The sequence below is a fragment of the Gavia stellata genome, chromosome 3 (assembly GCF_030936135.1).
Source record: "Gavia stellata isolate bGavSte3 chromosome 3, bGavSte3.hap2, whole genome shotgun sequence".
Taxonomy (NCBI): Eukaryota; Metazoa; Chordata; class Aves; order Gaviiformes; family Gaviidae; genus Gavia; species Gavia stellata.
Window position 1 is genome coordinate 25,736,148 of NC_082596.1, and position 26,874 is coordinate 25,763,021.

General features: G+C 42.9%; 1 protein-coding gene across 1 annotated transcript in view; it reads right to left on the reverse strand.

Moving 5' to 3' along the window:
- Positions 1-26,874, reverse strand: part of SDC2 (syndecan 2) — a 60,955-nt gene that overhangs the window by 12,662 nt on the left and 21,419 nt on the right. The window lies entirely within an intron of this gene.

Below are 26,874 nucleotides of genomic sequence, written 5' to 3' on the forward strand. Positions count from 1 at the left end.
ATAACTGAGAAGGTACCTGCCACTATTACTACTATTACTTTTACCAGCATTTCTGTGAACGCCCATTTGCCACGACTTGTTGAAAAAAGTATGACAATTGCAAATGGAGTTTTAAGTCAAAAAGCAATACTATGCCAAATTGAGTCCTTTCTTTTATCTCATATAACCTTCCAAACCTGCTGCTCTGAGTTCCAAGGGTTTCCACCTTATGTTATACTGCACGGCATTATTACCAATTTTACTCTACTCAACATTCACAGTAGCTTTCCTAAAGGGGTACCAAACTGTGAAAGGGGTAACTCCCGTATGCAAAGACCCACACCTGACTTTGAGGTAAATTTTCTCCCAGAGGTCTAAAAAATATTGTTGAAGGCATTTGTGACTTTTTTTTTTTTTAGGAGGCTTTTGGCAATGGATTCCTGTTCCAACGTTCTAAGCTTCTTCACAGCAGAAAACTGCTCTTCAGTTTGATCTAAAATTAAAAAAAATTATTCTTCACGGAAAGCAGAAAGGCCGTCCTGATTACTAGAGTATTTCAGAATAAAAGACCTTTGCACTGGGGGTACCTGACACTTTCCTGAACAGCTCTGAACTAAAACAGTGCTACCCTGTTTTTCTTCTAAAGGGGAAAAGAAAACCAACATGATATTTGGTACGGTAGCTTTTACCTGTGGGATATGTGGGGAAAAAAAGCCCTGGTTTTAAGATAGGTTTAGAAAAGGCCTGTTCTCATCTACTGCTTCTAATCCACAAAGTCTGCCTGGAACTGGCTGCAGTCCAAAGCAGAAATTCAAGACGATGTCTGGTCACCATCAAATGACTTAATTCCTTTAAAAGATGTCTCCAAAGGAAGGCCTGAAGTGGCTCAGTAGCTGTAGAGATGATATTGTAATTAAGATGCAGTTAAGACTGTTTCTGTATAGGAAAACAACTCCCTGTCACGGGACAAATATCCTGCTGTTTATCAGGCTGCCACAATGGACCAAGCCACTTCACCCCATTTTAATTTCAGTCACAGTCATGGTACAAAACAGCCCACTCCTCAGTATCAGGCAGGAAAAACCAAAACATATTTAAAAGGAAATGCAGGTGGCTGCCCATGAGTATAGAAAAGGCATAAAATCTTCAAAGGGTAACAGAAGTAGTAAATATTACCCAACACCATGCTGGGGAAAAAATTTGAAGACCTACCTGGAGAAATTTCCTCGTGATGGGAATTGACAATAGCATTTGGCAACAGCTGAGAAACAGCCTGAGTTTGCAAATGTTAGTGAATGAAAATTAGTCTGCATGAGAACAGAAGCATCACACGTCCGTGCCCAGAATTTTTAGTGTTGAATAAAAATATGAACTCACCAATCAATTTATTCCGTAGGCCATTTCCCACTTCTGTCTACATCAGAAGCAAACTTAGTAGAATTCAAAAAATCAAACAAACCCCCAAAACAACACCCCCCCTTCAAAACAAACAACCCTGGTTTTTTGCTCTTTCCAGCCTCACAGGAGTCAGAGAAGACAAAAATGATCCCTGACAGTTCTTCTAAAGATTCAAGTTTTTGTAAGGCAGCTGAGCAGCTAACCCTACCCAGCCCAAGCTGCAAGCGCCTGGTCAGCCAGGCTCCCCACCATCATATTCACTCCCTTTCTTTCAATGAATTATGGCTTTTCAGCTGCCAAAAGCTTTCATTTCTAGCTATGCTGAGATGTTCTCAAGATTTAAACCAGCTGAAAACAGAGGAACAGAAGTGGAAGAAAAGCCTGGGTAGTTTTCAGCAGCAATTTGAGCATCCATTGTATTGTATTCTGGGGATGCAAAGGATACAATGTGAAACATTATTTAATATCTAGTATTGTGAATGGCACAACAACATATGAATGAGAAAACTATTCCCCACAGCCTTATAGATCCAGTACAATATTTATTACAGGGAGAAACATATGGTACAGTGAACCCCAAATGCATTCAGGTCAGACATCAAGCTCCACCTGAGGAAGATGCTCTGCAGCTTCTCTGGCCAGAGCCCCCTGCTTCAGCTCGCTTCCCGTATGAACGATTCTCCTTTAGCGGAACTTGGACAGGACATGAGCACCCTCTCAAACCAAAGGCACAAAGAAGCATACTCTATCTTAAAAATCCCCAGGCATTTGCACAGATAAATGCGTTGCACTGTCCCCAAACAGACTCTCTTTGCAAGCTGGCTAGTAGACTTGGGATAGCAGCACCCCTCTAGACCCACAGCTTGCACCTCTTCTCCCAGTTGCTCAGAAGCATGTAGCTGCCTTGGCCACTTGGAATGAAAACTGCCTTAAGGTTAAGAATAAAAAGAAAAGACCAACAGTTAACAAAAAACGCACAGCCGTTAAAAATAATTCCATGAAGAGTAAGCTTAGGAAAATGAGAGATGGTTAATGAAAATAAAAGAAGACTTCATGGTGCTTAAGTGAGTATCAAGCACTGAAGCCATGCTTTGCAATTTCATGCTATGTAAAAATAAATTTTATTTAATATTTGCTCTAGAAGTGTTTTCTCGCTTGTCAGCTGGGAATCCATGGGGGCCCGTGGACTACTTCCAGGGTGTTCACAAAAGATAAGTTGGAAAAACTTGTCAGTAGGCTTGGACAGAGAAAGGTCTGTACTAGCACTTCAATATACTTAGGAGGAAAAATAAAAAAGTTTGCAAATTCTAACTCCATAAACCTATTTGTAGTTATTATGAAGGCCAAATACTTAAGGGACTATTTTCTAAGGCTAGAAATTGAAATGAGGGCCCTCACATCACTTTTATGTAATAGCCTTATTTTCAGATCTATTAAAACGGCAGGAACACACAGGCAAGGATGTCTCTGTTATCAGTCCTTTAATCTGACCCTGAAGCCACAAAAACTGCTTGTTACCTCTTGAAAGAAATTGCATTCTCGTCCGTCATTGTTATCCCACTTACATTTTTATTCCAAGAATATAATGCTGCAAAATCCTGTGACCTAAATACTTCACATGCAACATGCCAATGATCACAGATTCCTGTCTGGTTATTGACTACACTGGCATAAATCTAAATCTCATGGATGTAATGTAGATTAGCACCCCTTAAGTACTAGATAAAAGATATTCTCATACTAGTTATGGGTTGAATTTGAAATCTCAAAGTCTTTATTTTACTAAAGCTTACATTTTAAATTATTTTTGTTTTAATACATTTAGATCATCCAGGACATATTTAAAAAACCCCTCATTCTGACACTAAATGAGAGAAGAAACAAAGCAAAAAAAGCTTGTTATGACTCATCATCTCATGAAAGGCATAAATCATTCATCAAAATTACAATGGCAAAAAACTGAAAACAATCTTCAGACAATAGGAGGGTTGGGAAAGGATGGGGCACTTAATTTAAGAAAAAAGTACAAAGTGCCCTGTAATAGCCATTCCCTTTTCCGGTTCTGCTGTTACAGTTAGTCCTCGCATTACGTGGGGATGATTTAGGAATAAGACATTAAAGACTTTTATGCTATGTGGATGAAGCCAAGAAAGCTGGCGTGAGGAGCAGTGAAGAAGTAATGTCTACCATGGCTGCCGTGGCTGTTTGAAACTCAGACAGAAGAGTGATGAGTAACTGACATATGGAAGGAAACATTTTATTACTTACAGATGCACTCAAATTTCTGTTCTCTGCCTTTTTGGGTATACGTATGGGACAGAGAATTTGAGGTTTGCAGCTGGGTTATTAATGGTACATTGCCTCCCTTTTTCCCCAGATGGAAGTCTTTTAGATGTAACCCGTTTAGTATGCACAGAACCAGAAACTAATATTTAAAAAGTGATGTTATATCCCAAATATCTAAGGCAGAAGGCTCTGAAAAATTGCAAGCATTACAGCTGTTGATTAGGTGGAGATCTTATACATAAGAAGGAGAAAGAAAACAGATTTTCCTCCTCTATTAACAGATCATGCTGTTCTATTAGTGCTCGTATAAAAGCATGTTCAGCTGGTGAGTTCATTGAAGTGATGCATTCTTCATATACTCTACATTTTTGGAAAGCTAACTACCTGAACGCATTCATCTAAAACTCGAGGGCCATTCCAGAGACTCCCATTGAAGGCAGGAAAACAGGCAGTTGTATGAAGGAGAAGCTGTATTTTCCCCTAGGCTTCCTGCAAAAGGAACTATGATCTGCCACCCAACACAGGATTTAGTCGTAACAGACCTCTGCATTGCTGACCCCAAAGCCCGCAGGCATCTTGCTATCATTGTTCGCCATTTCTTTGCCTCCCCTCATCACACCGGGAAACCTATTTCACCGGTGAGACTGTCCCCTTATATCCTCATTAACGTTGTCCAGGAATGAGAGTCATGATTTCAGACAAAAAAACTCTATAAAGCGCAAAACTGGAAAATCAGATTTACACCTCAAAGCACTAGGTTCTCCTAGAGAAACACGCTACCCAGAAGAGCATCCACCTTCCATTTCCTGTCCTGTTACTGGTTCCCAGAAGTGAGCATGTGCCAGCTCTGGCAGTGCTCATCAACCTCCTTCAGCCTGCGCATCACTACACTGCCCGCGTGTACCCTGCTACAAACGTGTCATCTGAAGTAGGATTTTATGTTACGAGGCATGTTTACCACTAATTGTCTTATTACAGATACCTTCCTTTCCTTTCACTGGTATGTCCTACAGCTGGGCACAGAATAAAAGGGAAGGAAAGAAGTAGACCTCACTATTTCCTTTCAAGGTGGTGGTGGCCACTTTTAAGGACTTGCAGGCTGAACTCTTCCCAGCAAGCCCCACTTCATTGCACTGTGCCAACTGTAGTGGGGCTTTTGTTAGAAGCAGCAGTGGGAGGCACAGTGGTGGGTGGTTGTGGGATTTTTTGAGATATAAGACGCTAATAATTAGTGATGTAACTTAAGCACAACACTCTAAGGACTCTCCATTTTCTTCCTTGAAGAAATCATACTGCCTGCACAACAATGATGTTAGTGGAGTGGGAACCGGCCGCAGGAAAGCTACCCTACACCACAGTCTGGGTAACTGTGATCACAGCAAAAATATTCTTTCCATAATAACAGGCCCCAGATTGAATTTTGCAAGTTTAAGAGCAAGGGTTTCATACAGAAGCCAACATCTGCATTGCTCATTTCCCCCAAATCGTTTTGACACAGTTACCATCTCCCAGTTTTACCTTGGAACGGCTTAAAACCCTCCAAGCACTCCCCAAGGCTGCTGCCTTTCCGTGCCAGCCGTCCTGCTCATCTGCACGCCCAATGTGAAAACCAGCCTCGCAATGGGAACTGCCTGGACCAAATTTGCAAAAGCCACCCCCCACACACACACCGCTGGCTTTGGCCAATTAAGTAACAAGCTTTGATTGCTGTGATGACTTCTGGAGAGCTCATTTCCAAAGGTAATTTTAAAGTCTTAGGGGATATTTGCTGCCCTTCTTCAGCTAAGGGTGGAAGAGTAAATCAGCTTTGTATGGCTGTCCCTACTGGTGTTGTAAGTTGGGTGTTTGCCCATGGGGATGGTGCCGGTGCCGGCAGTGGTGCGGCAAGCTGAGACCCTGTCTGGTGCAGCACAGAGCTGCTCCGCAGCCAGAGCACATGCCAGAAAGATTATTCACGCTCCTTGTACCTCATGCAGAAGAACTTCCTGATGCCGCACAAAACTATAGCTTTAGGCCTCCAATCTCTCACGACACATAAAGAAAGGGTTTGACTGCTCGTGGCTGCTGAGGGAAGGCAGAGAGCCCAAAATAAACACAAGTAGTACAAACTGCTTCTACTACCGCTAGCGTTCAACAATAGAGGAGCCTACCAAAAGAGCTGATTTACAGAGATTGCCTCATGTCAGAGCCAAGAGTCAAAATATGCTGGCTTTTAAAGATGCGCACAGTCTGTTATGCCAGACTAATTACCAAAACAGAGGCATATTTGACAGGGACAGCATTAATAAAACAACTCTTGCCGGTGTCAGGCATTTCAGCAGTCTATGTCATGGCTCGCACTAAAGAAAATACACCGCATCCATGGTGCTCACAGGGAAATACTCCAAGGCAAAGAGCCCCCCGTGGTAAGGAGACACCAACAAGCCACCACTACATCAGCTGCTGTTCACTTATGGCCATGCACCGATGAAATTACTGGCTGCAGTTGATAGATTTAAGTTCACAATCTTCACGAAGTCATAGAAACTCGTGTGCCTGTTTTCTAACAGTCATCCGTACCTTTAGAAATATTCCCTAATGTGTAATTATATGACATATGGTACATTATGTGATAACAGAACTTAAAATGGTAACAGGAGAGCTTGTTCAACCTTAACTGAAAATGTTTTTCTTCCCATTATAAAGGCTCACAGATCTGTGTAGTGGGTCTTTGGCCTGCTTACAGCTTTGGAGCTGAAGCTTGTCCTGCCTTGAGGAGAAAAATAAACATCCTCTAAAGTTCCGGCCTGTTTGAGGTAAATTCCAATGGAAAAAGCTTTTATCTTTCCACTTCTTTCCAGAGTCTGATTTCCAGTTGTGCATCATTTATCTACTAGATGCACACAGAGACCAAACTTTAGTCTATTAATCTAATCCCTTATCCAGAAACTCTGCTGCCCAGGGTGGGACAGAGGTTGCTGTATGAAGATGCAGGAGGGAGGCAAGCAAGCACAGCAGCAAGATCAGGCAGAGCTTTTTATCCTTACGCACAAGTACCAATGGCACGGTTTGTGATGAAGGACAGAACAAACAACTTGCTCCATGCTCTCCAGCTACAACAGATATTTAGTAAATGAACAAAGAGGTATCCTCATCAGTTACCCAACAGCCCTCCTAGGCTATCCAACTAGGCTCAAGCCCACGTGAAATAGTATTAAAGGACTGCTAGCTGAGCAAGACCGTAGTTGGGTCTGCCCCTAAAAAAGATGCCTTCATCATCTTCCCTGCAGAAGACACCTACATCCTCATTCAATCACGCAGAATTTTCTGGAATAGCAAACCTTTACTTCTGTGGATCTCTGCCACCACTATAGAAGAAGAGCAGTTCTTCACCTGGGCAGAGTCTCCCCAGAAGCCGCACAGCCATCTCACAACTCAGCAAGTAAAAGCTACCTGGATCACAGGATATGAAACTGCAGCATTTCATTTTCTTTCTCCAGCAATGAAAGTTTCCTGCGGTTCCACAGCAGTTCATGCTGAAAGCCCCAGCTCGAGAGAGGACCAGCCCTGTTGGTCCTTCCCCAGACCTACAGCTGAGGAGCTGCGTGGTCAGATCACCTCCATACAGGCTACAGGTTAGGACCAAGGGACCTTCCTAATCCAATGACCACGTAAACTTACTCCAACTTAAAAATAGTTACTTAGGAATGATAGAGGATACGCTAACCCAAGCAAACAGTACTGCTGTGCTGTTTATGTGAGCCCCCTGATTTGACACTACATCACATTCCCTGACTCTGCACCAAGAGGTCTTTCCTTGTACATGAAACCCAGAATTGAACACTGCAGTTTAGTTGTCTCCTTTACCTTGAAAACCTCAAGACTGCTTAAAAGTCAAGGTACGGTACACAGCAATTCTTGTTTCCCATGTAAAAGCAGAAGTTTAATACAAAAGTTTCTCTGGGAATCCCAAAATTAAAAGATTCAAAGCCCTTTCAGCTTTCATGCCAAGCCATCAATCAGTGCAAAGAACAGTTTATTCTTCAACTCTGCCTTTGACGTAGGCACAATACAACAGGGAAACTATTTTAGAGGGGGCTACAGCTGAATCAGCTTCCGAAGCACTACTCCAGACTGAAATATTAAAGGGCAATGTGCAGGCGAAACAGCATCAGAAGCCAGCAGCATGCAATGTGCATCACGGATTGATTTATCTCAATTAGCATAGCAATTTTCTGCACGTTTTCCAAAAAGCACCCATCGGATTCACCAAAAATAGGATCAAAACCACCATGCAAATCAATGTCACAGCTCGAAACGCTAATCAGTTTTTTAAGGACACATCAGCCCATGTGCAGACAGGTTAAATTTAAGGCACAGCCGTGACCAAGAAGCTAAATGCGCTCCTTTGAAAATGCTGAATGAAGAGGTTAGCCTGTCTTTGAATCACCAGTCACAAGTCTGACAGCAACAGGAGAAGCAGGTAGCTTTTGGCATAGAGGTCATACCTACATGTACCTGCCCCAGTCAGTGCTTTTAAATCTAGCGCGCACTGGCTCTTCCACGCACACCTCCCCTCTCCTTTCATGCTTTACTGATCCTTTTTCCTAATCAATCAGAAGAACTAACACTTATATTTTCCTCCCTCCTCTTGAGAATGTGGATGAATGATTAAAGCTGCCAGGGTAACCTCTTTGGCATGCATGCCAATAACTCCCCACCTAATAGCCTTTCCTCTGCCTCGCTGCCCTGGCCCACTGGTGATTACTGCAATCCCTTGAAGTGGTCAGATTGCAGCGCAGCCCCCATGGAAACCTATTTGGAGCTGTTCCGAGCTCATACCAAAGAATGATGTTTTTAATACAGATTGTTCTTTTTAAAGCCGTATAAAAGCAGTTGTAATCAATCGCAGTGGGAGCACTGCAAACCTCCACCAGTGTCCAAAGCCCCATATTGATTCCTTTCCACTTCGTGGATTTCAACAAAATAACCCCATGTGAGGAACCCAGAATCAACTAACATGAAATCATCTAAATTAAGATATTTTTGCCATTAGTAGCAAGAATTAGCAATAAACTGTCTCAATCAATTACATTCCTTTCGCATAAACAGGGAAATTACATATAAAACAACTATATCATTAACGCTACATTAAGCACCAGTTAAATATTACCAGCAAAGATTATGTATGGCAACTGAAGTTTGTCAAAGGTGAGGAGGAATCAGACTTCACAGCTTAAGGAGTGAGCATTTCCAATTCTTGGATGCATAATCTGTTATTCAATAGGGACTTATTCGTTGAACAAGAAGGTCCATGAATCTCTCAATGGACACTTCTGTTTGCCACCTGCAGCCAGCCTACTCTTGGTGATGTCCCACCAAAGCTCCCCACAGGTGGAAAAACAGCTACTGGTACATCTAAAATCTGTTTGATCTTTCTAAAATTGGGTGCTATTGTAGCAATTAGCTGAAGGAACTTCCCTCCCTCCCACAAACACATGCAACCTATTTCAGAAGATGGTCATAAACTACTCTCAGTGAAGAGGAATCCTGGATCCTCTAGAACTGTGATGAATGTTGATGGTAACACATTCATATGCCAGGTTTGCTAGATTCTTAATTAAGGGAAGTAGAGCTCAAATAAGGTTTAAGTATGCTTAAATGAAACACCTTTGTACCAGGACTCTCAGTTTCTTTACAACAGAGTATGCAGGCTGTGCACTCAACACGAGGGGAAAAAAAAAAAAAAAAATCACCCTTTAAACAAGTATCTTAAAAAAAACCCCAACAAACAAAGAAACAACAAAAAAAACCCCCAAATCATCATCTTTATACTACTTCACGTGCTGACAGAGAAGATAATCTGCTCAAAACTGGTACTGTCTAATGATGCAAAATGCAAACTGAACTGCAGATCAATGTGAACTTCGCATCAGCCATTCTGTGTGTGTGCCGACTTCTTCCTCCAGTCCATGAAAATGATCACAACTTCACTTATCCAGGTAACGACTTCCAACTTGTTGGGTGGTGGCTGGAACCACAAAGCTAGGGGATCAGTTTGTCCTCTGGCAGGAAAAACATTGGTAAATCCAAAACTTGGTTACATTAGGCCAGAAGCCATAATCTCTGTGGCCAAAAGGATAAATGGTATCACTGCTACTCTTTCCACTGGTATAGTCTTGTCAGACAGAGATGGCAAGCACAGAAAGCATTCAGAGACCACGTACATCCTTGTGAGATACCTCTTCGTATCCCAGATCCCCAAACAGTAAGACAACAAAGATGACTTTATTGCTGTTTCCAGGTGCCAACTAGTTTACCACCCACTCATCTCACTGGTCTACAAGATTAAGCTGTTCGATTCGGCACTCTGATCCTGTCTTACTTAACTGATTTTTTGCTACAAAGGCTTGGCGTTCATATCCTCTTTGATGCGTACAAAGATAAGAAATTAGTTTACTTCAGATGGGATAAAACATCACTCTAATAACTTCTACTATAAAAGCAGTTGAGTGAAATCAGAGATACGGCGGCTTGTACAGGCTACGTGGCTTCAGGACCAGTCTTCTGTCTGGTATGCTGCCCTTCAGGCACGACTCCCCTCCTTCCACCAGGGAGAAGGAACTGGTGCATCACCAACGGAAGCAGACTACCCAGCTAAAGACAGCAGACAGGTTGGGCTTGGGGGGGATGCAGCACCCTGCCTGCTGTGCCAGCCAACTTCCTAGCCAGGTGGGGCTAAGGCAAGAAGGAAGGATTTTCCCTCTTGCCCTCCCTCCGTCTTTGACTCTCTTGGCGGCTCCCTGGGGCTTGCAGGGCAGCGTCGGACTGGGCAAGGGAACCAAGGGGACAATTTCTTCTGAAGACAAATACAGCCCAGGGTTGCATTCAAAAACTAGGTGGCTATACTGAGCAGAACCACTAAAAGAGAATTGGAACTTTATTGTTAGGAATTTCTCCCCACATGGTTTTGTAGCTGGCTGACCCCATATCAACTGCACAGCAAGAGAAAACAAGGCAGAGCCTCAGTGAGGCAGTATGCTGTGAGACTCCCTACCTGCTGTAAGGCAATTCTGCACACCATAACAATTAACATGCATTCACGTTCCTGAGAAGAACTATCTAACATGTCTGCTCTTAAAAGAACCCACAAACATACATCGAAAGCATCAAGCTGAAACTGCATAGTATAAAGGTACACTAAAATAAAAGAGTTACTCCACGAGCAGTGGAAAGGCTGACACATGATTTTCTACAGAGGTTCCCCCCCCACCACAACCCCAGCTCCTGCCCCTTTCCCCTGTGCTACTCCCTCCCTATGAGCTGTGCACATGGATGTGGCAGAACATGGATCAAACAACTCTGAAGATGAACATACAGGAATTTCTCAAAATAAAATTTCCAACTGGAATTACATAAGGGACCACCTTCAAACAGCACGTTACAATTTTTTTGGTTTAAAGCATGGTCAAGAAAGCTGCTGCTTTAATTGAAGGATTAATGAACTGGTAACATAATCTCTCCCAGTTATCATGAGTGGCTACCTTTAATGAAAAACGGCTGAAATGAGGTTCATATTGATTACCTTCAGGCAATGTTTTAAAAATAATGCTACATAAAACTAGAACCAAAAGAATTGCATTCATAATGAAGGCAACGATAAATTACACTGTATTTGATAAATTAGCTTCCCTTGATTTAAAGGAAAGCAAGCCAGATAAGTTGTTTGACAGCATTTTTAACAGTCATAGATCTGACTAAAGAGTGAAATACAACAAAGACTCTAAATGGTATTAAATATCTGTTAACAAAGAACAACCTTTTCTTTCTAGCATTCATACTTTAAATCAGAGTTCTGCTGAAGGGAACAAAGATTTCAGAATTTCTATAGCCAAACTCCAAATCTTCATAAAACTGTCCCAGCACCATCAATATAAGGTTAGCGGCACTCTACAATCTTTACTGCCTTATCAATGGCCTAAAGCTTTTAGAAATCCATATGCCTACAAAACCTCCTGGAGCTGTTACACATTGAGGATTTCACAGCATTATTGACCTGGGCAGCCTCTTTATCCTCAGTAAGTTATTTTAAGCAACTTTCTGCCAGCAAGCAAGTCTCTTTGTTAGGCTTTGACTGTATTATTGCTAAAGCACTGCTAAAGCACTGCTTACAATACAGCACAAAACAGGGAGGTACTAAGTTCCCTTTTTCTTTTTTTCTCCACTTTCCTGATATGCATCTAATATCCTACAGATCACTGCCCTGCTGCCAGGAATCTGGCTATGCACCTAAGCCACCTCCTGAGGGGGAGCAACGTGAATGCACAGCAGACAAAACAGACCAAATCCACCTATTTTTGGGACCATGCTATTTAACTTGCACACTTTCTTTTGCCTTGTTGGCACTTCTATATATATATATATATATATATGTATCATTATGGAGAAACAGAAGCTAGCAGGGTATTTACCTACTGAGTAAGAAAACACTTCACCTGGCTTGGGAGGTGAGGAAGAGAAGAAGAAAAAGAAAGGTAAATTTCTCATACTTCAAACTCAAAAACCAAACACTCTGCTTTATTCTTAAATCCCTTATCAGATGAAGGTCTTCAGCTTGAGGACCATATTTCTGTGGCATGGTAGGAAAAGCAAACCTCAACCTGACACATATCAGCACACATCAAAAAGCAATCTCATGGTCTTCTGCAAGCTCATGCCTGGAGGTATCAACCAAGAAGGCCAGTGCTAGCACAGCAGCCTTCCTTGGATTGTAACTTATGAATAACCACCGTGGAGCAGCCACATCCATGCTGCTTCTACTTTCCTACTTAGCAAAAATATTTATGGGGTGATCCTGTTTGGGGAAGCAACTCCTGCTCATCCTTTTACTTTGAAGTTTCGTATCTTGAAAGCTTGTGTGGCCAGTGGCCTACACTACTCCTTGGTGTCATCAGAACTACTAAGACCTATCCTGTTTTAATCCAAAGGCACACTATAAAATGTACTCAACTGACAGCCCACACAGGCACAGAGAGATTTAGATACGATACCAACTTCTGTATCACACTTGATAACTAGACTCTCAGCTGAGGGCCAAGACATAGAGAGGAAGCTGCCCAGGGAGGAGGGTAAAAGAAAGATATTTAAACTGATATAAATTGAGTCCACAAAATCTCTGCTAGTGATATTCTATTTCTGGATGTTAGATCAACTTTCCTATTTCCTTGTTAAACTTGTACCTTGCGGAGTGAATGGAAAGAACAGATGTTTTCTAAGTTATCAATTCAGTAAAGTTATCAACTATCACAAGAACACCTTTTAAGGAATGTTTTATGGAAAAAACTCATTCAGCACTGGCATCTTTATGCTACTTAACATGGTTAAGTGTTGGCAAAAATAGTGGACACAATGGATAAGTAACCTTGCAACCCTGAGTTATTCTAGATAAAGCATGAGTGTATTCCATTTATCTGCACTTTATTTCTGACAGATCTGCTTCAAAAATACAGCACATAATCTGTTCCATATAGCCATCAATCAAATGGACAAATTCTCTCAAGGTTTCATTGCAGGTATGTCCAAAGCAATTGAACTTTACAAGCCTAACCCCAGATTAATAACAAAAGCTTCATTCAAACCACAGGTTCTTCTCTGCAAGCAATAAAAAAGGTTGCTACACCAATGGCATTAGAAATCGTCTTAGTTCCTGTTTCTGTTTGCTTCAGTAAGAGGGTCACTCGGCACTCAGAACAAGCGAAAAGGGGTTTCATCAGCCTAAGTGTTATGGATGTCAGCTGCTTAATAGACCTGACCTCGCACAAACCTGCTCACCTCCCTGGGTTCTGGGAGCTTAAAAAAAATCCAAGGACAAAGAGGGGAGGTGTACAGATTCTGCTTAGGGAGACCATACGGCAAGACATACAGATCTGCCACAGCAAGACAATACAGAATAGTTTTGCAGCATTACTACTACGCTTGCGTATGTATATCTAAGAAAACAGAGTGGTCCAGGTCTGTGTTTCAAATGAGAGCAATACAACGCAAAGGAACATTTTAACGCACGCATTTATACAGCCAGATAGAAGAATGCACCTGTAATGCGGTTTTAGTAGAAAGTGTAGAGGAGTTTTCTATCACAAAATAATATTGTATTTAAGTTCTTCTCCCATTAGACACTTTGCTCAAGAACAAACCTCTTTTCACAGGGCAGGCATGAAGTGTGTAAATAAGGTTTTCTGATAAACATACAGGAGCAAATTATATCAAGAGCTTGTTGATAAATACAACTCTTCAAATAATATAAATGGAGGCTGCTTTTTATGGCATGCTGGCGAATACAACTGCAAGGAGGCAACTGCAACATGTTACATCACAGCAAGCAGCGTTTGTTCACTCACTTTGAACAGACAGAAGAGATTTTCTAGAAAGATACTTTCATACTCCATTTTTGGGGACAATAACTGAATGAGGGCAGACAACAACCAGGAAGCATTTGAGAAATAAGGTGAAGATCATTTCTGCTGAAAACTCAATTCATGTCAGTAGCTGATGTCTCTTCTTAAAAGTCACTCAGAAGTTCACTCAACTTCATAACAACATGATAAACAAAGACCATTAGGCAGAAGAATGCAACAGCTACTGGCATTTTGATAAAGCAGAGTCATCAGCTCATTTAATTTCTTTAAAAAAATGAGTCCATACCAGACGCATCCCACGAAAACTAGTAACACTTATCCAGTGAAACACACAGCTGCACTTCACTGGCAGAAAAATTGGCTTATCGAGATAAACCGGCACCCCAAGAGTTTCCTGTGCTAAAACTGCTTGCTTAAGCCTGACGGAGCACAGGTCCTTCTGGAGACCGAAGGCCCTGGTCCAGCTCCTGGCAGGGGATGTCCTTCCTCCATTAATTAAGTGTGTGCACATGTAGGCCCGTGCTGCAGTCCAGCAGGGAAGCCTCTGATGGGCTGGGAGAGCGGATTACTACTGGCTTACGGCTCAGATACAGCATGTTATGCAACCAAAAAGCTTAACAAGCCTCCATTTCATTCTTTTAAAATTAGTTTGAGGGGGAAAAAATGAACGGTCATGAGGAATAACACCAAAACAGTGACATCAACTCCCCAAAACACAGCGCAAAGCCGCAGGATAACACCCCAGTTTTCAATTGCCGGGGTGAGAGCAGAGTCAGGAGGCTCTGGCAACAGCCCTGTGTGCCACGAAGCCTGCCGAGAAGCCAGGACTCACTCTTTATTTTCTCCTCAAACACCATTTCCTTCATGAGCCTGTTTACAATGTTTAAGAAGAAAGGCCAGGCCGTGCTCTACAAGTCTAATGTTCTTGAAATCTGCTTTGGAGGTCACTCCATCTTCCACTGCAGGCCATGGAGGGGCAGGGAGAGGGACGAGACTGTCCCACCTGCCCCACTGCTCATGGTTCCAGCCACCACCGGGCCCCGGGGATGCTGCCACGCATCACACGCACCGGCTCGGCAGCCACCAGCTTCGGGCAGGCAGCAAATGGTGCCAGGAGCCAAAGGCGACCCTCTGGGCAAGCTGCAGCCTGCCTTTACAGACAATGCGGTGTTCTCTTCATTACTTTCCCAGTAGGGCCGGTTTGAAGTGGCACGCCATTTGCATTCAGAGGGGAAAACCTCATTTTGTCGTCAGAAAGCTGAGGAGAAGTTTCCAGCAAGATGTCCTCAGGCACGTGCCCGCTGGATATCAACCTCTCCCAGCCCGCTTTGTGCCGCAAGTCCAGCACGCACTGACCACCCAACGGGGCCTGGTTTGTCAAAACTCCATTTTGTAGGCATAAAAGGGGGTCGTGCTGTTCCCCTCTCTGTGCTCATTACAGGTGCGATTCAAAGGTAACGTAAAATGGAAAGCGCTGAGGTTTGTAACAGCCAACTGCAGTCTTTTGGCATTTGCTGAAGCAAAGTATAAAAGCAGCACTTAAAGGTTTAACCACACAGCCTCAGTACATATAGTCTGTACGCTGAAGGACAGGCTGCAATAGTACTGCTTTTTTGTGTTTTCTTTTTTAAACCAATACACAAGATTCAAATAAAGAGTTAGTTTAGCATACCTCACACCACTTCTCCACCTTATACTATCTTAGGAAACCAACTTAATATCCTATTATTGATTTATAACCAGGATATATAGGATATGATATATCCTAGGATATATCATATCCTACTATCAATTTATAATGAGGCCTATCATCCGAAAGTTAAAAGCCCACGTTCACCAAAGGAGTCACTCAAAGGAACAAGCTTCTCCCTCACTTCCAAGCCTACTCCACTGGATCACGCAGCTGAAGGTTTCCGTTTTGCTGGAGAAGGTTGTCATTCATGACATTATGGAGCACTGAAGGAGCCAAACAGATTAAACGGACATCTGCCTTTCCAGTCTGCTATAAAAGCGGTTTAATACCAAGCAGTGTTTAAACAGTAAAACTGTCTGCAATTGCTGCTCTATAATCTGTGAGTAATCAATCAATCTCAACGCTGAGCTTCCATTACTGCTTCTCTGCAAGCAGCTGGAAAAATTTCTAGGGCACATACTCCTTGTTTATACCCCAATGCTAAAGAGGAATTAAACACAGATTCAGTCTGCGTTCACAGTGATCCTGGCACACGTCAAGTCTCAGGCTTGTATTTTCAAAACAAAGCACAGAAGATACCCTGAAACCTCCAGTTATGGCAGCTATTTGCCGTGTTACTTCCCCTCTGAATGCATTATTGCAATAAATACCCCAAGGGCTTGCCAAAGCAAAGCAGCGTATCCCATCAGAGCCCTCATCCTCCCACTCTTTGAAACCTCAGCACCTCAGAAGAGAGCACAGGATGCAGCTGTGGTCCTGTGCCACCCATGGAGCTCAGCTACTCCAGCTTGAAGCCATCCCGAGCAACAGCATCGAACTCGACATCTTTTTCAGACTTACTGCTTGATGTTGTAATGACTGTGGGATTACGACTGTCGTGTTGGGGATTCAAAGGCTTACTTCTTTTAACAACGTAATCTGTGTTGACACGTTTTGGTTAAGATGTAAGTGTCCCTCGCTCTCAGAGCCACACGGACCCTGCCTGCGAAACCTATGCACGCCAGCAGCCGACATCCCTGCTTAAGAAAACTAAAGGTGTTTCCATTTTAGCGGGGGAAGGCCAAGAAGGAGACGTGGGCACTCTGGCCCAGGCACGGGATTCAGGTTGGACCGAGGCCAGAGCTAAAGACAGGTAGCTCCTGGAGCTCAGTGCACCTTGTGACGGGGTAACACCCAGATTACCCTGCTTCTCCAGCTGGACATCAACAGGCCCAGGCCATCCCTCTTATGCAAGAGACGGCTTCCAGAGTGGATTAATGCTGAACTTTTTAATGTTCCTTTATTCTGTCGTGCATAGGTTGTTGCACAGTGCTCTCTGACGTGGTATAGAAAGTATATTACTAACATCCATCACCTGTTCGCCCCTTCATCCCCTCCCCAAAGCCAGGATTTCACGTGGCAGAGCGCCTTGCTTTATCTGGAGTGGACAGACAGGTTGTCCCACAAATGTTACATCATTCATTTTTAGATGCGCAAAAGTGAAATCAGTTCTCCGTAACAGGGATATCAGTTGCTGATTCACACCTTGTAGCTGACAACTAGTTTAAAGGCAGCTCCTGCTCCACGTATTTATTCATCAATAAATTCTGAGTTTCTGGCAAGTGCCCAGCATGGTGGCTGGTCAGGACAAGGAGTCCAGCAGAAGGGCACTGCTCCTCGCAGCGCCAGTGCTCAGCTCTGCTGCCGACTGCAGCCACCCAACCTCGACAGTGCCTCCTGCATGGGCTGGAGGTTTCAGCTGGCCTGATGAAAAGTGCCACAGCCTAAAACGCAACATCAGCCTTGGATGAAACCTAAAGTATTTTTCCAATGTTATGTGCATCTAGTCCTACCCTCTGTGTCCCTCTCGGCTTGGCACAGGGAGGCAAAGGATCAAAGCAAGCCCCCAAAGAGTCATATGTACATTCCTTTCCCTCTCAATATATCTGTACAATTAGCATAATCACTACAAATAGACTTCACTTGTAATTTTGAACCCACTGGCCTCACGCTGCATTATCCAATTCAGGGCTTTAATACAGTGGGACTCTCAGTTGAGACCAAGGAGATGGGGAGACAGAAAGTCCCTGTGTATTTCAGGCACCTAACTTGACTTCAATTCAGAGTAGCCACATTTAGGACCAAAAGGTTCTTCTACAGATCAATAGAGAGAGGTATACTTCTCCAGAGGGCTGTTCACAGTCCTGATTTTATGTCTGAATTCAGACTCCTCAGTTAACAGCTGAACAGTCCTTCCAACACATGTTAAGCAAGGGAGTAAATATCTGACTGATATAACATCAGGTTCCAGTAGGTCTGAATGAGTTTTGGAAAAAAACAGTAGAGAGGCACATTGCAAAGCCAGCAGATCTGCATTTTCCAAGGGAACAATTACTGTGACAACACCACATTTACAAGACTCGAAAAGAAACCTCAGTGCTGCCATAAGCTGCACTGAAAAACCCCAAACCCCACGACTTCAGGCTGAAGACCCATACTTTCGCAGCTGACTGTTTCAATAAGAGACCTCTATTTATCTGTAATGACACGGTACAACCCAACCAAGTAGGTGACTCGTCCCTGGACTGGGACAGTGGGTACTCATTTCTCTAGATGCTTTATAAGGAAGGGGAAAAAAAAGCAACTGCAGCATAATTCCTGACTGCAGAGTTCTTTCAGCAAGAAGCTGTATTTCTCTAGCTATATACAACAGCAGCTATTTCAGCTCTGAAGTATACAAGCACCCAAACATCACTGTCATGCAACTAAATGTGCGGACCTGGCTGTATAGAAAACCAATTCTGCTGGCTAATTAGCACGGTACTATGTGCCAAAAAAATTCTTCCAGGTAAACTTTTTACCCTTATTATGCTGCTTACAGTCCCTCGATGACTGCTATGAAAGTTATATTTTTCCACACTTGGAGCACTGCAACTCTCCTCCAGTTGTTAATTCTACCCAGTACAGTCATCAAATGAATGGTAACATATATCAGATCCTTTCTCAATGCCATCCAGTGTGTATAGGAGAATGCACGCTGAACATAATGCTTTAGAAATAAGATTTTCCACGTGCGGCTTTGAGGAATAGAAACAAAAGGAGTAGCTGCATTGTGATACAGTAATCAAAATCCACAAGATAGTCCCAATCTGAATAGTTGTGTATCTCTGAAGGATGTAATGGTTTGTAAAACCTGCAGACTGTGTATTTTACTTCATTTTCTCATGCACAATGAGAATTAAGTGTAATCTATTAAGGCTTAAAATTAAACATCCCATATCTATCATGCAATGAGACAAACCAGTCAAACCAGTTCAAAATTCACAGTTCTTTTCTATGTAAATTAGCTTCATTCCTAAAATCAACAGAGGCAGTAAGACTGGCATCCAAATGCAAGACAGCCTCTTGAAATTCTGCAACACAGTTAGCATCAGAAATCTCCCAGGTGTGAAATGAGAAACTAATGGAGTTTGCTAGCAGTGAAAAGAATCAAACCCAAATTGCATGGCAGGAAACTGCTGCCATTAAACATGCTGATTATCATTATAGCAGCATTTTACTTACTAAATTCTTCATGTAATGCTCTTCGATAAGAGCATTGTATACCTATCAATTACAGAACATCAGAAAAATTGACCTAAGGCTGACCTGTAAATGTGAGAGATGCTTGTGTTAAAAAGTGCTTGAAATTTCTGGTAATTATACACCTGTTCTACCTACAGACAATAAGGACCTATTCCCTCAGCATAAGACAGCACTCCAGTTCCTATTCCTGTGTCACCACCTTCTCTTTTGAGCCAGGCTATTGATAAATGCCCACACAGTACGAAAAGCCCCTAAGGATAGCTGCATATAACGCACTTACAGACAATGGTGTCCTGGGCAGCAAGATGAAATTACCTTACAGTGGCTTAGAAAACCTTCTGAGAGGGACATATTGTCCTAATGTAATAGGAAGCTGTGGGAACAAACAAGCTGAGAACAAAACAAGACAATTATACAAAAGCAACTTCCCAGCTAACGTCTGAGAGGCAATTACAGGATATCGGCGTGCTTCCTGGCCCCAAGCTGAAGTACCATCGCTGTTCAGTGGCAACAGGGGAAAAGGGAAAGAAAAAGCGCAAACAAGCATGAAGAATTTAAAACCCACTCCTGGAGAGCCCCAAGCGCCCAGAGGGCCAGGCTTAAAGCGAGGGATTCAGCTCCAAAGACACCTACTTTTAGGCAGGCATTTGCTGTGAGCTCAGTGTCCAAAATCCTATTTTGATCACTGGAAAACTAGTCACTGCAGCCAGGGGAGCCCTGCTGAGCTTCCTAAACACAGGCATGTAGCACTGCTTGGGATGTCTCAGACACCCTGCCTTGTCCCCAGCTCCTGTCGCACCTTCCAGGACTGTGCGGACCTCCCAGTGCCAGAAGGTATCTCAAATGGCACAAAAAGTTAAGATTATTTGCCTTCTCTGTCCCACTCTGGGAGGGCAGGAGATGCAGGCAGAAGGAGGAGGCTGTCTCCTAATCAGGGACTGGTCTGCAGCGTACAAGACAAAGGACCCTGAATGAAGATTGCACAGATGTCTGAAACACTTCTGGAATGCTCAGCTTTGTAACCTCAGCACACACTCCCTATACACAGGGATTGAACATAATATGAACGAAACCTGGCTTATCGCCCATCAGTGACAGCAACTCCTGCTCTGCAGGGCAAGCTTTGGAGAGCACTCCAGGCTGTCACCCAACAGGTCTTCTAGAGTCCACTTACACCACCTAGAAACTCCTCAGATGACAAGGTCTGGGCCAAACCCCCGGCTGCTCCTCACACCAGCAGATGTCAACGCAGACTTCCGTATCCCATGTGTGCAAGACAACTACACAGGATACAAGAACTACACTCAAGAATTTTTTCTCTCAGGTTGCCTTTTTTAACCAAAAATGCCCAGCGCAGAAAAAAAGTTTCCGAACCTTCAGAGCTAATTTACATAACCTGTTGCTTATAGAAGTGAGAAGAATACTAATGTCTTTGTAACACAAATCTATTAGACAATTTTTTCTAATAACTGGAAAACCAAGAACCCCAATGTTTGCCTTCCTCACTGCAAGTTAGAGTTGTTTAAACTGGTTCCCCTTGCTGCTGTGGGAAAGACCCTGAGAACCAGCAACAGCTCCTGCCCCAGTGAAGGGGCACGTCTAAGCTGTGCAGCACCCTGTTGGGTTCTCCTACAGATCACTGAGCTCCCCTCATCCCCTGCCACCTCTGACACATCCATGTCAGAGGCTGTGGGAGCTCAGGCTGCTACAGCAGCCACAGCTTCTTCTGGAAGGAACAATCCTCCTCCCTTTTGGTGGGAAAGAGGAGGGCACCCTTCTCACCACGCTTGCACTGTCCTGGCTCCGCAGTGAGAGATCAGCGCTTCCACCAGCCCTGGGCTCCACAACTACACAGAAAATCATTTTCAGTCTTATGCCTGTAGACACAGGAATGGGATTAGAAGATACCACATTAGTCGTACCTACGGCATAAGAGCTGGAGAAAATATTCTGATTTGGAGCAAGCTTTACTATCATTTAAGTGCACACAGGTACAGAGCTGATTTGCACAGATTTACATGTAGCTTTTCAGCAGTTCTCAGCCACATGGTCCCTTTGCAAAACCAAGCCAAATCTTCAAAGCACTTTAAAATGGACTTGCAGGTTGCAATCCTGAACTGGATCCTATATTAGATGGACAGCTGAAGCCAACAAAGTGAGGCACTACCGGCTGGCTTTGTTAAAACACCTGTAGATCTTTACTTCCAGAGTTTCTCATTGTACAGCTTACCAGCAATATCTATACAGAGATTAGTAGAAAATCCTCGTGAACATCTCATTCTTTCTTCAAGGCCAGAAAGACACGTCCAAGTGGAATTTGCAAAGGCTGATGCATTATTAACGTTTCCCTCTTGGCTGGCTTAAGCCAGAAATTGGCCAGGCAGGGGGGTTGATGGTAGTTCTCCCCTCCTCATCAAGGTCTTGATGAAAGCTCCAAATAAAGCTTCCAAAATAAATGCTATTACAACGTATTTAGGGTGTAGGCACACCCCAAAACCTCATAAACCAACAAGAGGGCTTTTGTTGTCTTGACTGAAGGCCAAGCATTTCAAAGCACTCCACTGAAAACTAACCAGAAAGGCTACCTATTTCCTTCCTTCCCAGGCTCCCCAAAACACTACCAATGTCTTTTGTTTTTTTCAACCATAAAACAGACTGCCTACCAACACACTGCAGCACGGTATGTAGAATGTAATTTGTACAGGCAGTCAAAAAAATAATTAATAAATGCATGACTGTACTCCATAAAGCACTCACTTCTATTAAAAATAGGCATTTTGCTTTATTGCAATGATTCTAAAAGGGATAAAAGGACAATTTAAAGAAAAAAAAATAAAGCTCTATACCAAGGAAGGACAAATCCCAGATTTTAATTCCTTCATACACTTGAGGTCTGTGATTAAGTTAAACACAGGAGCAATTAACTTTTGTGCAAGTAAGCTTTACTGCATATACAACTAGAAAGCCTTGACAGCTTCCTACAGAACAGGCATTCCCACAGGGGCTTTTAATTTCTTTTAAATACAAGTACCTCTTGTGAAGAACAGAAAACAATACACAAACTCCTCACGACCGCTTGAGGATGAGAACACAGGGTGTGGGGGACAGAGGTTTGGTTTTTTATCTTTTTCTGGTTTAGAAAACTTGCTTATACTTCTAAATTTCCTTGATTTTCACATGAAGCATAGTTGCTGCAATAACAACAGTCACAGGTAACTGCATACTCTATGTATGTTCTGTCCTTTTGAAGCAGAAAACACCTTCCCAGTTCAAACTTGCTCAGTGACCTCTATTATCTGGGCCTAAATTTTTTCCTGTGTGAAACGAGACATCATCTTAATGTTTCTACTGCTTTCAAATACACAGGCAAGATTTGTCTGTGTCTTGCTGATACTTGAACCAGTAGCATTAAATCAAACGTCTCTTACTTTAGGAAGGAATGAGCATTATTTTCAAAATTGAAACAGCATAAGTACTATGCGTAAATTTAGACTTACTTGTTTGGGGGTAACTTTCCCCAATACCAAAATTCTAAGGCTGCTTCTGACAACAGGAAAAAGAGACCTTTAGTTTGTTGGAACTACTGAATGAGAGATGTCTCCTCTACAGCATCTGTAATGAAACCCACTTGTGTGGGTTGAACCCACAGCACAGGTAACATTACTGCCCTTGCAAGAAGCAGCCTTAAATTATGGAAACATGTTCCTGATCATTACTGATGAGAGAGGAAAAAGAAAAGTTTAGCTAAATTCAGGCTTTAGCATATTCCTCTAAGGTTATAAGGTTGCTGAAACACTGAAGCCAAACCAGAGAGGGTTTTTTTTTCTCCCTCAGAAATAATTAAATCACATTAGAAAAATTAAAAAAAATTAGAGCAGAGGTAGCCTACAAACCTATCTTTTATATTGGACACTAATTGAAAAAGATACAAACCCAAATAAGTTTAGGAAAACATTAACCTTAATTATGCTGTGAAAATCTATGGCCGTTAAACAATCATCCACATCTGATACTTACCTTATTATGTGCCTTAAGTAAAACTGAGTACCTAGCTCGAGGGAATCCCTGCTTAAAAATTAAACATAAGTAAACTGAAGCACAATAAGCCTCCATGATTTAAAGGCAATACTCTTAAGTACAGTCATGAAACAAAAGTCATACTACAGCATTTCATTTGAGATTGCATTTAGAAAGACACACAATTAGAGGACCAAATCTATTTGCAGAGAATGCAGCAATTCCTGCCAAGCTGTTTGATAGAAACCAGGCACTGATATAACCTAATCTGTACAACTTCCCATTAGCAATACCACTTCCTAAAAGGAAGGCATTAAGGTTGAAGGGCTCTCACAGCAGCTACCGCTATTCACTATATACAGCAAAGCAAATCTAGCAGAATTACTTGTCTAAAAGGTAAAATGGTCATCCTGAGATGTCTTTCCAAATCAGAATTATTTAATGCTCCTTATACCTTAGCTCTTGGCCATGCTGAAGGCAACACTGCTGTCACTTCTGGTTTAGATAAAGAGACCTCAGTGCTCGCTCAGTGCTGTGGCGAGAAATACTCTGACACAGCGCAGATCTGTGTTTTTATCTCTCCACAATCTCACTGAGGACTACAGCTTTCTTTTACACAGCTGAAGTATCAAGTTTTAGCAAGGAGGTCGTTAACACTGAGCTCTTAGTACTCACTTCTCTTAAAACTCAGATTACCAGGAAAAAAATGCTCCTCTCTTATTAGCCTTTTATTATGAAATAGCTATTCATAGATTCCTGAAATACCTGCAATTCTTTTCATTCACTATGAAGAAACTCTTATAAAGCTTAATGAATTGCAGAAACATTATACACTAACAAAGGCAAGATGCTTCAAGAAACAGGAGGAATGTTCATTCAATACTGCACAACACTGAAGAAAATGACATAGGAAGTTAACAATGTAAAAAAAAAAAAGTATATTTTTTAAAAAAACTTCCCAAGGACTATATGTAAAGGATATAACAGCAGAAGAAATAACTTTATAATACATACACTTTCTAAAATTGAGCAGTTTAAGATGAGTTACGGGAAGAGAGTGGAAAATACGGCTCTATGGTAGAATACTATTGTTTCCACATAAACATGTCATAATCTATAAATTATACTTTCCTTGTCAAGTTCTTCAAAAGGCTGGCAAAGCAGGGTGAGGTGACACGCTAGCAGAAACCCCACATTGCAGATTATACTGTGTTTTCAAACTCACACAACACCTTTTTTCAGGTGTACTCCCTTGGCGTATCTGAGACAAGAAAAGCTGAAGCTTCACTTGGAAAAGGGGATGGCGAAAAACTGCTCCTGCATATTTTACTTTTATCAACACTACACTTGCAGGTGTCACACATCTTGAGGGACAAATACAGGTCATATGGACTGCTGGCACCAGCAAAGTCACTGCACCAATACGATTTGGAAACCTGCTTCCCCAAGAATCATGCATGAAGCACGGCTGCTGGAATTTCAGTCAAATAAAACGGAGCTGCCAGAGAGAAAAACCACTTTGCCCTGCAGCCCACACCAGTTTCTTCTACCTTCCAAGACACCACCCTCCCTTTGCTGCTGGCAAGGCAGCCTCAGGAGGAGATCAGCCCTCCATCACCAAGGACAGACCTGCCCATGGGAGAAGCAGGTACCGCAGCAAGCACTTCACATGCCCAGGCCAGGGTTTGCCATGTCACCTGTGAGCATCCAGGTGCAGGTCACTGCCTGCCAGCCACTCCTCAAATGGGAGAAAGGCCTCACTAACAGAGAGCAAAGGAGCTCTCATCACCTGAGTTCTGAGACTGAAGTGGTATGAGGAAAATAGAGAGAAAGAAAGGAAGGAAAGGATATACTAGGACAGGTGTAATAAAGGTGTAATTTCCTGGTATAGCTCCTCTTCAATAGAGTACAGCAAATTTTACAGTAGCAAAAGCCACCTAGTAGCAAAGATGAGTGACATAAAGGCTGAGCAACTGCAGAAACAAAACTTGATGAATAAAACTGTGATTGCAGAAAGGCAGCTTTTCATCACTAACACACCCAAGTGGATAAATTACAGTGAAAGTCCTATTACATGGAAATTCAGCCACCTGGGATTTGAAATAGTTAGCGGCCAGATCTATTTTTATTCACATTCATCTGCCAGACCTAACAGCAGAACTGAGCAGAACGGAGCAAAACTGACTATGGGCTTCAGAGGTACAACCTTACTGCACTCACCGCAGGGTACATGTCTACAAATCCTGCCAGCTCCCCAGTCCAGGGGCAGAACAACCAGCTTCAGAGGAACACAGGAGTGAGCACAGATTCAAGCGAAGTACTCCACCCCAATAAACTAGACCTCATCTGTGCCTGATCTATATGGGACACGACACCAAAGCTTCTCTGGTAGGAAACAAAGAACAGAATCAGAAATATAAATGACTTCCAGGGATGGTGAGTATGTAAGAGCAGAGTTAAGGCCTCAGTCCATGTGTCACATGCGGCATCAACTTCGGAGGACCCAACTCTGCAATGTCACTGAGGTTCACATGCACCACCTCTGCACTGCTAGATCAGTACCTTCACCTGGTACGAGCTGGCCAACTCAACGCTAGACCAAAGTCTACAGCTGCTGACTCCCAGGAGCTACAGTGCAATTCCAGCCCTTGCAGACACCCACTGCTTATGCCATGCTCATGCCATGCAGAGTATCCTCAAGCAGAAGCAAGGCGGCAGCCACCCAATAGCCTGGGCTTCAGCCAGGCCTGAGCTGCAGCTCCAGAGACAAGCAAGATGCCATGGGTTTATCCCTACACTGCTTAATAGTTTGAGTTTGGGGTAGGGGTAAGGATTTGGGAGGACAGAAGAGCAGGCAAGTTACCAAGCAAGAAAAACAGGAGCGCTTCACAAATAAGTCTTGCAAGGAGAGCTTGGGATGGAAAGTATTACTGAACTGAAATGGGGACATCGCACACGTGTTGTGCCTCAGTCACACTTAGGAACGAAGGGTAACAGAATTACGCAGGCAATGACAACCACTGGTTTCCTTCACGTGAGGCACAGAAAAAACATCCTTTTTTCCAGTTAGCATGGTGGAAACTTGTCAAGACTCACAGACTTCTGTCATTTCCATTCCCTCTCTGAAGGGCTGACCAAAATAAGTGAGCCACTTGTACAGGAGCTCTTCTGGAGTTACTCATCTTTTCCACTGAGACAATTCCATGCTTGTCTGCAGTGATCTGCATCCCCCTGCTCAGCTGCACTCCCAACTTTAATTGCCAAACACAGCACATAAACTGCCTTCGGTATATATAATTTGATTCATATTTTATTTTTTAAAAGAAGCAACAGTTCCTAGGACAAACTTGCAAAGCAGCCAGCTGCCTCTTCTCTGCGTTTGTCAGCTCCTCCTGCTCAGCTTGGGCTATGCAGGCTGCTCCTCCCAGCGCAACACTTGGTGGGTTTTGCTTCCTTCATAGCCTTTTCGCTGAGATATGGTACTGAATAAAGCAACCTGTGCAGTGTTAGTCTAAGTGTTCATGCCATTCGTTGCTTATACTG